Here is a 13382-nt window from a genome sequence, read left to right on the forward strand (position 1 = left end):
TCATCTCTTTCCTACATGTAAATAAGAAGTGGCTAATTATTTGGATGTTGTTCTAGAATTTGTGTATCTCATTCATTAGGATCATGGATAACGTGGTGAGCCAGATCCATCAAATAATTCCTCTGTAGTTACGTTATCCAGGATTACATTCCAAGGTAGACAAATCAATTATGTCACCTTCAACTTAAGGAGTTTAGAAAGCACCAGCCTTGGAGATTATTAGAGCAATCAATGAAGGTCGACCAAATTTGATACGAGACAAAATTTCCCAATTCAATTTCTTCACACTATCGAAATCACAAAAGCTTAGAAGAAGAAGGGAAAACGTCTCTCCAAATTCTGTCCAACACAAGATAAAAAATGGCAGCCAATGAAAACAAATTTAAAAGGCAAAGTGATCACTATTCCGTTCGAAGTTGAGGTCGATTATGACTCACCTTAGAAAACGAGGTCCCAAAGATACAGATGTATCGACATATATTCGAAATAAAGAACATAATGACATAAGCATGTTTTCAAAGAACAAGTGGGAATTGCGGACAGACCATATCCATAGAACAATTGCTTTTCATTGTCAAATACATATTGATAGAACCACCTCCAATAGTCAACTCAAATCATGAGATTGTTGGATGATATCTTGGATTAGTGATGTAATATTAATGTAGGAAGAGCCCCCACTTCAACTGCTTTCTTTGCCTTCTCTCCAAACTCTTTAGCTCTTTGTCTTCTTTCTATTCCTTCATCTCCTTCATCCACCAGTTTCTCTATGGCATTTTTAACACGTTCCTTCTTCAGCAAGAAACCAGATTTCTCATCATCAATGTTAATAGGTTTGTCGATTCCAAGGCTCACTCCAATTTTCAGTATTTGTACTGCAAGTTTCTCGTTACTGAATTGGTCTACCAACAGTGGCAATGTTATCAATGGTATTCCTTCTCAAATGCCTTCAATTGTCGAATTCCATCCACAATGAGTTAGGAAGCCTCCTACTGCCTGGTGTGACAGAATGAGTACTTGGGGAGCCCATCCCTTAACTACAAGTCCTATTCCTTTCGTTCTTTCCTCGAATTCATCCTCTGCCAACCACTTCTCGACTTCGTTCCATGTTGTATTGTTTCCTCTTAGCACCCAAATGAATGGCTTGTTCGATGCCTCTAAACCCAACTCTATCAGCTCTGGACACCTTAGAGTGCTAACGCTGCCAAGGCAAGCATAGATAACAGAGTTGCTTTCTTGAGAGTCAAGCCACTTCAAACACTGCTGCTCATTGATCGAAGCCTTGTTACATATTTCAGCCTTATCCAACTCGTCTTTGTTGCAGAAAGAAACTGGACCTATATACCAAGCTTTCGTTACCTTCCTATACTCCTCGACAAAAGCATACTCCAGCTCCTCGAAAGTATTTATAACAAACCCATATGATGCTTGTTTTTCTTCTTTGACTGATTCAATTATTTCATTCCAGGATTCATCATCACTGTGAAACGGTAACTGGACTTTGGTAAATTCAACCTGTATGGTCAAGCCTGGCACCGGGAAGTATTCAGAATCAGAGGCTACGGTCATATGTGATGTAAGGCAAATCTACACGCTTTGGTGAAAAGTAGATAGCCTTATTGTGTCCCGATCTAGGATTGACAAGTACTGATGTCCTTGAATTAATAAGCTTGGGCTGCAAAATAATAAGAAAGAAATATGATTAATGATGGGTTTAAGAAATGAATAATAATATAAGTAATGGAATGAAAGAATAAGAATAGAGATGGCTGCGGAATTATGGGATTGATGATGGCCTTGATGAAGGATGTTGATGATGAAATGAAGATGGTGGTGATGTTGTATCTCAAACTCGCCAAAGAGGAAACTATGCTATGAAGCACAATCCCGGTCTTCACAAACTTGCTTGAGGGGTGGTGATCGTGTCTTCAACCCACTATATATCAATCTAGGAATTTAGGAATCAAGATGGAAGGAATGACGCCACAAGTATACGAACTATACTTGTTTAATCGATAAAGTTCACAAAGAACTTTGAAGAGAAATAACTCACAAGAGTATTTTTTTTATATAAGAGATGAGATGATTACAAATGAAATGCACTAGCCTATTTATAGTTTTTCAAAGGGTTTAGGCCGAATAGATACATGATGGTTCGGCTATGGATGAAACCCCTTTGAAAATACATGATTTTTAAATGAAAATACATGATTTTAATGAAGATACATGCTCTTGGCCGAATGGTAAGGTGTTGGTTCGGCCTAAGGATGTTTTGAATGCCTTTGGAAGTTATTTGGGCGCAAAAATGAAGAGGAAAGAGTCTTTGGCCGAATAGGAAGCATCTATTGGTGTTTTGGCGCCAATTTGATGTCACATGGAGTGCACATGCTTGAATGATGCACATGGCAGCCTACTTGAACGCACATGGGTCTTCTTGCAAGGCTTTGGTGAGGTTCCAACCATAGGATGATGTCTTGAAGTCCATGGGCAGCCTAGAGATGAACTAGCTTCAAGGTAAGCTAGGTGAGTGTCTTGGTAGCTAACTAGGTGAGTTATAGCTTGATGAACTTAAGCTAGTTAGCTTTGGTCTTCTCAGCTCCTCAGCTACTATCCCAGCTACTTCTAGCTACCTTTAGTCCACTTTTCAACAATTTGGTCCAAAGCTCTCCTCCAACTAGGTTCAGCTACATGCTAGCTCCTCCAGCTAAGTTGAAGCTCCTTAAGTGATGAAATGAGCTGCCATAACATTCAAGAGCTAGTGTGAGCTGCTATGCTTATCCTTTTAGCTAACTAAGCTAGCATAATATGCCTTGCTTTGTGTTTCACCTATAGGAATTAACAAACAAACCAAGTAAGCAATGTGTGAGCTCATTTAAGGTAAAATGCTTGCTTTCGTGAGGTGTTTGAGTGATATAAGCTATGAATGATCATCTAGAAGCTAAGATAACATGTATATAAGCTAGATAAAAGGCATAGGACGTTTATGAGCTTTAAGAAAAAATATATGAGCTAGAAAATAGATGCATGCATGCAAATGAGCTAAAGAATCATGGATTTAAAGCTAGTGAGCTAATGTAAACATAACATGAGCTAGAATAACATGACATGAGTTAATGAATGAATGAATTCATGCTACCATGATATCTAAATGAAATGCAAACATAATAAATGAATCTAAAACATATGTAAGCATAATATAAAGTTAAGTAAAGATATGAAAACATATGTTATGCATGAAAATCATATAGTTGCAAGTGAATGATAACATATGATTATTCAAGCATAGTTTAAGAAGAAAATGTATGCTCATAATAATATATAGTGCATAAATGAGTAAATATAATATAAAGTAAGGTATAACTCCCTTATATTGAGCATGATGAATCTTCAATGATGTGAGTGTGTCATGAAGAAAGTTGGTGCAAAACATGATCACATCATCCTCCCCTTCTTTTATGCGATTTGTCCTCAAATCGTAAGATAACTTCTCCTTAGTGTCTTTCCATTCAAATGTTACTGATTTGACTTCAAAATGTATCCATTCAATAGCAAATTGTTCAAGACATTTCCTTTTGAAACGATCTATGAAAGGTTCCTCATGAAAGGTCATGAATCTTGAATAAGTACTTTGAACCTCCTTGTCCTGAAAAGAAAGAAGACTTTCATAAGTAAGGGAAGTATTAATCATTAGAAAGTTAAAGGTATACTCCCTGTTCACATCTTTTGGATGGCCAAAAGTGATGTCTTTTGAATCACAAGATATGTTGCTTTGAACGATCATGTCCCCAAAAGTCATGTTCCTTGGTCCTCCAATAGGTGTATTCATTGAATCATGAAAGGTTATAACTCTTAGAATGGAAGTGTCCTTAGAATCCTCATAAGACACGTCCTTTGGATGATAAAATGTCTCCCTTTGCCTCGCATCTCTTGGTTCTTTGAAGGTCACGTCCCCTAGCCTCCCAATTTGACAAGTTGTGTCGCTTGGAACATTCGAAAAATCAAAGAAAAAATCTGTAATTACATGTTTAGAATAATCATCCTTGATCTTTCGTTTCATCCTTAGGCATTATCGAATGACCTTGCCATCACCAAGTGATAAGATAATACCATAGATATTAATCGAATTGCTACAAAATAAATCAAAACATGTAAAGGAAAAACTATTGACAAGATGAAAGGAAATATCAAACCAGGGTGGATGTTTAATGGGAGTTGGTTGCTGAATTCTTTTCTGGATTGGCAATGTACTTGGAATGTCAACGAACACAACTCTTGGCATTTCAAGATATGCTTCTTTTGGAATTTCAAATGACATAACCTTTGAAATATCAAGAGACATGTTTTGTGAATCACCAAAAGTCATGCCTATTGGTTCTTCAAAAGTCACATCTTTTGGTTTTCCAAAAGCAATGCTTTTTGAATCATCTCCTTGAAAAGATATGTCTCTTGAATTATCCTGCAAAACAAAAGAGAGAATAGGAGAAGAAGTAAGGTTAGATAAAAATTGTTCTTCATTCTCCTTTTTATCTCCAAATTCATCACTTTCAATTCTCTTATTTGCAATCCCAACTTTTTCATCATTTGAATTTTCCTCCAAATGTTCTCCTTCAATTGCATTGTCTTTAAGTTGCTCGTTCATTGCTTCAATGTTCTTCTTCAAGGTGTTTTAATCTTCATTTACTCGGCTAGGAGATAGTGAAGTCAAGATGATTTTCCTTTCATTGTGAAAGAAGGAGTATCGGTTTGTGAAACCATCATGAATAGCACACTTGTCAAATTGCCATGGCCTCCCCAAGAGTAAATGACTCGTATTCATATGTACCACGTCACATAGAATCTCTTCTTTGTAACTTCCAAGTGAGAATTGAACAAATACTTGTTCAGTAACCTTCAATTCTTCATTGCTATGTAACCATTGCAATTCATATGGGCTGGAATGTTTAATCGTTATAAGCCCCAATTTGTTCACCATGTATGTACTTGCAATGTTTGTACAACTTCCTCCGTCAATAGCTACAAGACACACTTTACCATTTACATGGCAACGAGTGTGAAATGTGTTTGTTATTTGCTGATTGTTCTCCAATGTTTGGAAAGATGAAAGATCATAAGGCATTGTTAGTAGAAAGAAAGAAAAATTAAAACCTTACCAGCACGCTCTCAAAGCCTCACAATCTTCACTCCAAAGAAAATTAAGAGATCACTCCACTCAACACTCGTGTTTACTCTCGGGAATATAACTTGGCTTTTAACAATTCCCCTTCTGATCTCACTCTCTCAATTAGCCTTTTTTTCCACTCAAATTTCTCTTGCTAAGTCCTTTGAGGAACTTACTCAAGATTAGAACAAGTTAATTCTTTCCTTATGTGCGTCGGCTGCAAATAGGTTAGGGTAGAAAGAATAGAAAAAAATGTAAAGGTAGAAGAAAGGATTTAAAGGTATTAAAAGATAAAAATGGTTGAAGACAAGGAAAATGAAGGTATAGAAAAGAAAGAGGTGACTTACAATCCAAGAAACAACACTTACTGCAACCTTTCTCAAGAAACAATAAGGTTATCTTCTCTTAGTGTAGATGGCCTCTTTGATGTGCTTTACAATGGTAGAGCACTTTCCTTGGCTTACTTTCTTTTTGAATTTCTTTTTCTTTTCTTCTTTTCTTTTTCTGAATTTTCTTCTTCTTTTTGTCTTTTCTTTCTTTTTGTACTCCAATTTTGATGTAGGAGTCTTTTTCTTTAGCTTTGCACGCAAAATGACACTTTTGTTTTCAATCCAACTATGCTCTGATTACCGCTTGATTTAAGATGAATCTACACGCTTTGGTGAAAAGAGTAGATAGCCTTATTGTGTCCCGATCTAGGATTGACAAGTACTGATGTCCTTGAATTAATAAGCTTGGGCTGCAAAATAATAAGAAAGAAATATGATTAATGATGGGTTTAAGAAATGAATAATAATATAAGTAATGGAATGAAAGAATAAGAATAGAGATGGCTGCGGAATTATGGGATTGATGATGGTCTTGATGAAGGATGTTGATGATATTGATGATGAAATGAAGATGGTGGTGATGTTGTATCTCAAACTCGCCAAAGAGGAAACTATGCTATGAAGCACAATCCCGGTCTTCACAAACTTGCTTGAGGGGTGGTGATTGTGTCTTCAACCCACTAGATATCAATCTAGGAATTTAGGAATCAAGATGGAAGGAATGACGCCACAAGTATAGGAATTATACTTGTTTAATCGATAAAGTTCACAAAGAACTTTGAAGAGAAATAACTCAAAAGAGTATTTTTTTTTATATAAGAGATGAGATGATTACAAATGAAATGCACTAGCCTATTTATAGTTTTTCAAAGGGTTTAGGCCGAATAGATACATGATGGTTCGGCTATGGATGAAACCCTTTTGAAAATACATGATTTTTAAATGAAAATACATGATTTTAATGAAGATACATGCTCTTGGCCGAATGGTAAGGTGTTGGTTCGGCCTAAGGATGTTTTGAATGCCTTTGGAAGTTATTTGGGTGCCAAAATGAAGGGGAAAGAGTCTTTGGCCGAATAGGAAGCATCCCTTGGTGTTTTGGTGCCAATTTGAAGTCACATGGAGTGCACATGCTTGAATGATGCACATGGCAGCCTACTTGAACGCACATGGGTCTTCTTGCAAGGCTTTGGTGAGGTTGCAACCATAGGATGATGTCTTGAAGTCCATGGGCAGCCTAGAGATGAACTAGCTTCAAGGTAAGCTAGGTGAGTGTCTTGGTAGCTAACTAGGTGAGTTATAGCTTGATGAACTCAAGCTAGTTAGATTTGGTCTTCTCAGCTCCTCAGCTACTCTCCCAGCTACTTCCAGCTACCTTTAGTCCACTTTTAAACAATTTGGTCCAAAGCTCTCCTCCAACTAGGTTCAGCTACATGCTAGCTCCTCCAGCTAAGTTAAAGCTCCTTAAGTGATGAAATGAGCTGCCATAATATTCAAGAGCTAGTGTGAGCTGCTATGCTTATCCTTTTAGCTAACCAAGCTAGCATAATATGCCTTGCTTTGTGTTTCACCTATAGGAATTAACAAACAAACCAAGTAAGCAATGTGTGAGCTCATTTATGGTAAAATGCATGCTGTCGTGAGGTGTTTGAGTGATATAAGCTATGAATGATCATCTAGAAGCTAAGATAACATGTATATAAGCTAGATAAAAGGCATAGGACGTTTATGAGCTTTAAGAAAACATATATGAGCGCATGCATGCAAATGAGCTAAAGAATCATGGATTTAAAGCTAGTGAGCTAATGTAAACATAACATGAGCTAGAATAACATGACATGAGTTAATGAATGAATGAATACATGCTGCCATGATATCTAAATGAAATGCTAACATAATAAATGAATCTAAAACATATGTAAACATAATATAAAGCTAAGTAAAGATGTGAAAACATATGTTATGCATGAAAATCATATAGTTGCAAGTGAATGATAACATATGATTATTCAAGCATAGTTTAAGAAGCAAATGTATGCTCATAATAATATATAGTGCATAAATAAGTAAATATAATATAAAGTAAGGTATAACTCCCTTATATTGAGCATGATGAATCTTCAATGATGTGAGTGTGTCATGAAGAAAGTTGGTGTAAAACATGATCACATCAATATGTATCTTGGAGGAATGTATATTGTGCAAACAAAGAGTGCAGAAGCAACAAAATCCATTGAACCATACCCTTGGAACCTTAAATCTGATAGCAATTTTGTGGGTATAATAGAGGCACATGTCTGAAATAATGCAATTGGGGCGAGGTGTTAGATTCTCAAACAACTTCTCCACTGATTCTTCCATCTTGTTTGCTGCAATGAAGAATCTGCGTAAGTCCTCCATCGAATGCAGCATGTCTGCATTCTCGACCCCATCCGCAAATCCGACTTCGTTGCAGAAAACCAGAGCTGCAGTAAACGGATAGGATGCCCTGATTTGATAGCTCGAGCGATCGATTTTTGGACTCGAGTTGCATTATGAGGTGTTGTAACTATAGTAACAATAACGTCACGCTGTGCCAACAGTCTACCAATATCTACCATGGGGAGCAAGTGGCCTTGAGCCATGAAAGGGAACAACACAAAGTGAGGCTGTTAGGATATGGAACACATTGGAATAAAGAGAAAGGAATACGAAACTGAATTTAAGCAATAAAAGGGTGCAGATGTATGTTATATATAACATATAACGAGGTCTGAAGTTGAATTCAGAATGGTATTATTGGGATGGCTGATGCAAGTGCATACATAAGCATTTTGGTTTATTCGGTAAAAAGATGAGGCTGTGTTGAAACACTAGAATCCTGTGGACTGTCGGAAGTGATATTTGAACCCTTTTTGTCTGCTCCAAGCAAACTCCATTTCAGTACGTGTTTAATTTACGGCTCCGAGTTTTCCTCAGTTTTAAGAACGAAAAGGGATAATCCCCCATAAACATCAAACCGAGAAATAAAACATGTGGAAGGCATTATCATAGGGCAATAGACAAATCACAAATCGATTTAAGTCAGCATTACTTGACTCGAAGCGGTAATGTTCCAAAATCGAGTTGATTCTAAACTGATGTTGACCTTGAACTCGATTTGGACTTGATTATTTTAGATCTAAACTCGACCTGAAAAATGTATAAATTCGAATTGAATATGATAATGTGATAATCGAATTTGACCTGCATCCGGGATGATATGAACTCAAACCTGATAGTAACTTAGTTAATTATTGATATTTTTCGTCCTATTATCAACCTGGCATATAATTGATTCAACCTATAAATTATCCAACTTGTTATTTAATTATTTTGATATTGACCCAACTTAATATTTATTTGACTTGTAAATAAAAATTAATGAAATTATGAATTTATAATATTATAGTGTGACTAATAATTCTTCAGTATTTAAGGTACATGATTAATTATGATCATTAAATTAATATGTTTATAAACAAACTAAGATTATAATTAAATTTAGAATTTGTCAAAAAGTTAATATGTTTATTTTTTATATTTGTAAATTGTATTCTATAAATATATTCAAAAGATCTATTAAATTAATAATTTGTGATTGATAAAGTTGATGAAATATAATTCTTCACAATTTAAAATAAATTATTAATTATGATTATTAGATTAATAAATTTAACTATAATTCTTAAATTAATAAATTTACTTTCTACATTAATTATGGTCATTAGATTAATAAATTTAATTAAGATCATTAATTTAATTTCATTAAATAATTCATTTATTGATTATTAATTTCATTAGATTATAAATTAAATTATATAGAATAATTTTAAAATATCAATAAACTTAAACTATTTATTATGATGTAATAATTGATTTATAATTTCAATAAAAAAATTTAACCTAAATATATATATATATATATATATATATATATATATATATATATATATATATATATATATATATATATATAAACATTAAAATTCTTTATTAATACATATATTAAAACACCCCAAATCTCGAGTTAGTAGTTTTAGTTAGCCCGAGATTCTTAAAACGAGCCCGATAGACTTATAGAATAGCTTGGACCAAGTTAAGTATAAAAGTTGGCTTGTGGTATGCCCAAATGGTAGAGAGTTGGAACCATTTTAAAATATAAGTGGAAGAGGAGGACTAAAAGGGGCATTATACTCTCTTTTAAATCAAAAGCCGGTGGCTTTTATGAATGATGATGTATGTTACCTTAGCCACTCCCCTTATTTTCCTCCATCTTTGTCCCTTCCTTCCTTTGATTTGTGGTGGTCAAGAGGGCATTTAATGTGCTATTTTTCTTTATCACTTTTCAAGGTTTTCTTGGGTTGATTAAGGTGTTTTTGATGATGTTATTATCATACTAAACCAGTTTTTCAATCTCATTTGATTTGGATGAAGAATTCTTCAAAAACAAGCTTGATTTTTACGTTTTTAGAAATCCGAGAATTAGAGTTAATTGATGTCAATTGAGGGGTTTCTATATGAGTTTAGATGCAAATATTATTTGTTATTGTTGGAAAAAGTAGTGTCGATTGGATCGGAGGCTTGGAGAGTTATTTCGATAAGATTTGTCGATCTTTCAGTTGATTTTCGATCTGTTTTAGAAGCAGAATTTTCTTCTCTGTTTTAGATATTTTTGTCACATGCTGAATTGATTTCTAAGGTTCCTAAGGTGTGTATGTATGGGGGGAAATGTTTCATTAATTGTTGGTGATCATTTGGTTTGCGTTTGGGGTCGAATCGTGTGGTTGCGCCATCGAGGTGAGTGGTTGTCCATTCACTTATGATGAACTTGTTCAATGTTGAATGAAGGTTTAGTTATGTGAGAAGTTTGTATTTTTAGGTTTAAAATTTTGTATACATGTTGATAATTGATTGAGTGGATTCAATATTTATAGACTAGAGTATGTGAACAACATGAGCATATATCTTGTGACATGGTTTATGGAACATCGTAAGTGAACAATCATTATGAGCATGTGTAGTAAAGTTCGTTGATTATGAGTTAAGAGTATATTGAAAGAACATGATTGGCATAATCATATGAATTCTGATGTATTAACTATGAATCAAGATGCATTGGAAACAAGAGTTATATGCAAGCATGAAAATTAAAGCATGTCGAATATGAGCTATGATGTAATGGAAGCATATGATCATTGTTAGTATATATATGTTATGACATGGTGACTATGAGTTATGGTGCATTAAAATATTGTGATTCATGGGATATGAATTGGAAATGTGCAATTGATATGAAATGTGAATTATATCGAATTGTGTACGATGCCTCATATATCGGAATTATGGAATGTGAATGTTTTGTGTTGTATTACTAATGATGCATAGGATTTTGAAAGCGATTTCCAAAAATCTATATATATTCTGAATATGTGAGTTGATCATGATCACCAATTTGGATGTGTGCTTAAAGAGAAAGTGTATAATATGAATATGTGATTGGATGAGTTGAACTTTCTCACTATCCATATATGTGGTTGATCATGACAACTATCCGTAAGTGTGTTTCAAATGTATTTGAACCAATATGTGAAAACTATGCATCATTGACAACCGCTCTTGGTGAATCGGATTAATTGGCTATTTGTTCTTAATGGGACCTTTGGATATGAAAGGAAATCCTAGGAAAGAGTACTCTATGTGTTTTATATATGTGTGTGATCGGGTTATAAGGGGTTAGGTTGGTACGTTGAGCTATGCTCCGAGAAGATACGGGGTAAGGTTGGGATTTGAGCGTTGCTCCGTAATTTCATGGTTTTGAACTTATGTGAGTTCTCAAATAAAATGGGAGTTGTATGGAGTTTGATTATCCAATGAGTGAGTTGTATTTTGAGCAAAGGTCATTGATTTTAATTGAAACAATGTATATGGAATATGTGACTTCACCGAAAAGGTAATTGTGCATGAGTACATGTGTTTTGTTGTAAGGTATATGATTATGTAAAGCATGATTATAATCTAGATTTTGTGTGCAATTATGATGCATTAAGTGAACGTTGTAGCATGACATTAAGGTATGATCATTGAGGTAAAAACAAGTAAGGTTGCATGGCATTTAAGTATGTTTTCCTTTAGCCTTAGCATATACATCATATTTGAATGTTTAGTCATTCACTGAGCTTTATAACTCGCACTCGTTGTTTAATACTTTTCGACTCTAGAGCTCAAGGGGAAAGGAACTTGGTGGTGATCAAAGCAAGGGAGTTTTTGTAAAGTTATTTTGAATATTGGTTTTATTTAGAGGCAATATGGGATCCTTAATTGAGCTTTAAGTTGATTTGTTCTTGTGACCCTTGCTAATGCATAAGTGACCTATAATGAATTATATTATTTTTTTTACTCTTGAATGAATAATGAAATGATGAATTTGATGTTAGATTACATGTTGTTCCTTATTACTAAGTATGCTTAAGTTTGTTAAAATGTGATTTATGCTTTAAATACATATTTTGAGCACCTAGACAAGTTATAATAGAATGACATAACATGTGAGACTCTTAGGAAGCATGAAACGATTATTAATTCACAAAATGGTTAAGTGACTTGCATTTAAGTTAACTTTCAATACAATAGTTGACTTTGGATGCTAAATACTTGTATGTTATGTTAAATGAGGTTAAGAAGCATGTTACATATGTTTTACAACAAGTTCTAAGTGGTTTAAGAGTGTTCAAGCATGTTCATAGACCCTAGGATTGATTTCATGACCTATTGGATGCATGTTCATGTACATTAGTATGCATTTTTCATTAAAAAAAAAGGATTGATCCCTTTAGGCAAAGGATTGATCCCTTCCCCAAAGAATCAATCCCAAACTCATTGTTTTGCAAAGGATCAATCCCCACAAAAAAAAGGTCGATCCTTTCATTTTTTACTCGATAAAAATAAGTAAAATTGCATTCATTAAAGACCTAAAGTGTTCCCTAATTCCTTGGATGTCCCTAAACTTTAAAATGTATTCATTTTAGTCCAGAAACATGATTTTGCAATTAAAGCTTGGTTTCAACTCGAATTTTGTTTAAATTTGTTCTATGACTCTATAATGATAACAATTTCACATTGGAACCTTAAATTTCATATTTTTGGTTTATTTTTACATTTTGAAATGTTTATGTTTTGATTTCTAAATTGAGTATGTTTGATTAGGCCCATAAATGATGTTTGATTTCATTGTAACTTTGTGTGTTACTCAATTATGATTATTTTTAACTTCTGGTAACCTTAATTAAGTGAATTGACTGTTGATTCGTTATGTGACATGAAATGACTAAATTACCCTTAGACGTTTAAATGTAATGTTTGCCTGTTTAATTGAAAATTTGATTGCATGTTAATTACATTGAATGTCGTATGCTGATGAATGTTAATAAATTTTAATTTGTTTGCTTCCGAAAAATACGTGTAATGTGGATCTTGATACGTCCAACATGATTTGAACCTAATGTATGCTCATGTATATGGGTTTAACTTTCAGATCAGGTATGGGGGCGTTATAGGTTCCAAGGATATCATTCAATGGATTTTTTTTGTTTTTGTACCCTTTGTTCGCACAATATACATTCCTCCAAGATACATGAGACCTTAGCCTCTGATTATGAATACTTCACAGTGCTAGGCTTGACCGAAAAGGTCGAATTCACCAAAGTCTAGTTACCGCTTATGAGGGATGAATCCTAGAAGGAAATAGGTGGATCGATATTAGAAGCTAACCAAGCATCATATGGGGGTGTCATAAATACTTTCAAGGAGCTGAAATTGGCTTTCGTCAAGTAGTATAAGAAGGTAACGAAACATTGGTATATTGGTTCAGTTTCTAT

General features: G+C 34.2%; 1 pseudogene; it reads right to left on the reverse strand.

Annotated features, from left to right (window-relative positions):
- Positions 1-607: 607 nt before the first annotated feature.
- On the reverse strand, positions 608-8156 carry LOC120214559 (annotated as a pseudogene).
- Between the last annotated feature and the right edge of the window lie 5226 nt (positions 8157-13382).

The sequence above is a fragment of the Hibiscus syriacus genome, unplaced genomic scaffold, assembly GCF_006381635.1.
Source record: "Hibiscus syriacus cultivar Baekdansim isolate YM2019G1 unplaced genomic scaffold, ASM638163v2 tig00110065_pilon, whole genome shotgun sequence".
Classification (NCBI taxonomy): domain Eukaryota; kingdom Viridiplantae; phylum Streptophyta; class Magnoliopsida; order Malvales; family Malvaceae; genus Hibiscus; species Hibiscus syriacus.